General features: G+C 19.9%; 2 long non-coding RNA genes across 2 annotated transcripts; one reads left to right on the forward strand and one right to left on the reverse strand.

Moving 5' to 3' along the window:
* On the forward strand, positions 1 to 503 carry LOC113223643. The gene is made up of 3 exons (XR_003308815.1): positions 1 to 32; positions 190 to 247; positions 461 to 503. It is a non-coding gene; the product is annotated as an uncharacterized LOC113223643 (long non-coding RNA).
* Positions 504 to 1726: 1223 nt separating this feature from the next.
* LOC113223644 lies at positions 1727 to 2244 on the reverse strand. Its single transcript, XR_003308816.2, has 2 exons — positions 2085 to 2244; positions 1727 to 1842 (listed from the first exon to the last, which is right to left on the reverse strand). It is a non-coding gene; the product is annotated as an uncharacterized LOC113223644 (long non-coding RNA).
* Positions 2245 to 2394: the final 150 nt, after the last annotated feature.

Consider the following 2394-nt stretch of genomic DNA (forward strand, 5'->3'; position numbering starts at 1 on the left):
CTGTCTATGACATAAACATGAATATATCATATGTATGAAAAAAAAAATATATTTAATAATTTGTAAATGCTTAAACATTTTCATATGCTTTAAAATTTATAAAAAAAAAAAAAAAAAAAAAAAAATAGAATATACACATATATACACTCCACTTTTTCCATTCTACCATTTTTTTTTTCTTTTTTTTAGGGACACGATTATGAAAAAGAATTATTTATATGTTTTCATCATAACTTATATGCACTAGGTACAGAACATTTAATTTATACTTTATAAAAATTATAGCGCATTTATGATTTTTTTTTTTTTTTTTTTTTTTTTTGTGTGTTAAGAAAAAAACAATGAAGTTCATATTTTTTTATATATACACACATTCGTACACATATATATAGTATATATGCATGTATGTATGTATATATATATATATATATTTATTTTATTTTATTTTATTTTTTCTTAGGTAAGCATTACAATTCGATTATAGACATACAATCTTAACGATGGAAAAAAAGGCAAAAATATTTGTAGATTGATCATATTTAATCAAAGAATAATATAAAATTTTAAATATTTTTTAAAATTGTATTTTAAGGATATACAACTTTTTGTTTGATATAAAAGAATCGAAAAAAATAATGATAACTAATTAAATACATTTATAATAATACATCTATTTATACATGTATATATATATATATATATATTTAGTTGATGGATTTCATTTTTGGATTTTGGGTTTTTTTTTTTATTATATGGCAAAAATTACAAAAAAAGAAAAAGCGATATAAAAAAATAAAAAGAAAACGAAACAAAATGAGAACACAAATTTTAATTTCGTGAAAAAGCAAAAACCAAAAAGAAAGAAAGAAAATAATAATAAGGAAAAAGAGATGCAAAAAAAAAGAGAGGCAAAAAAAAGAGAGGCAAAAAAAAGAGAGGCAAAAAAAAGAGATGCAAAAAAAAGAGAGGCAAAAAAAAGATTGTAAAATATAAGATTGTAAAATATAAGCAAATAAAATAAAAACAAATGTATATGTTTACATAAATAAGTATACAAATAAGGTAAATAAAATACATAAGCTAAACATAACAGTGAAAATTTATAATTTTAATTAAAACGTTTGACAAGTATATATGTAATACATTTATAATATATATACACTTTTTTAACAACAAAAAAAAAAAAAATATATATATTTTGTTTTGTTTTCAAATATTAAACAGTCCATGGATATACATATTAATATATACATATGTATATATACACAAAAAATATCTAAATTAAAAAAAAACTTATATATATGTTTTTATATAAAATGCAACTTTTCACATTATATACATAATAAAAAAAATAAGGAATAAAAACAATATTGCTGTGTGACGTATGTATACATATATATATATATATATATATATATACCACATTTAAAGCGTTACAAATACGAAACAATATTACTAAGTTAAAATAAGTTTATTACTAATTTTATTCAAAATATTCATCATTGTCTTCCTCATATTCTATCTCTGTATCTTCTCCTACCATACATCGTTCCTCATCTGCTTCTACATTATCACCCTCACATCCTTGTTCTTCATCGTCTCCATTTTCATACTTCTCATCTTCATCATCTTCAACTTCGTACCCATTTCCCATTTCTTTTTTAAATGCTTTTCTAGTTCTCTCATTTGGATAACTTGATCCTATTATATTATTTTTATTTACTTCGCAATAGGATTTTATTTTATCATTAATTTGATGATTATACTTTTTTTCTTCTAATGAATATTCAATTGTTCGTTTTATGTAACTTTGTATTAACTCTGCGGAGGGGAATGGAGTGTCTGAAAAAAAAAAAAAAAAAAAAAAAAAAATGATAATATAATAACGTGACAAAGTTATAAAGTCAAAAATAAAAAGACATTTTATAAAATTACGTTTAAAAGTGTTATATTTAGCATAATGCTTATTTTATTTATATACTTATTTATTTGTGTTCAATTATTTAGAATGTATGTGTTTTATTTAATTATTTATTATTATTATTTTTTTTTTTTTTTTTATATATATTTGTTGTAAATTTTACCTGATATTTGACCTCTCTTATCTCGAGGTCTCCACTTGTTCTCGTATTTTCGTAATGGAGGGTCACAAATATCTAAAAATCGAAAAAAAAAATCAAATTAAATTAAATAAAAAATATAATAAAACACACACTAATAGTAAACATCTGGAATACCTTATGTTTACAATGGGCAATCATAATAAATTATACGCAGAAACAATCAAAAAAAAAAAAAAAAAAAAAAAAAAAAAACTTTTTTAAAGTACATATGAACGCATTTAATTAATATATTAGTTTAAATATATTAGTTTAAATATATTAGTTTAAATAT

Source organism: Piliocolobus tephrosceles, unplaced genomic scaffold (genome assembly GCF_002776525.5).
Source record: "Piliocolobus tephrosceles isolate RC106 unplaced genomic scaffold, ASM277652v3 unscaffolded_42160, whole genome shotgun sequence".
Lineage (NCBI taxonomy): Eukaryota > Metazoa > Chordata > Mammalia > Primates > Cercopithecidae > Piliocolobus > Piliocolobus tephrosceles.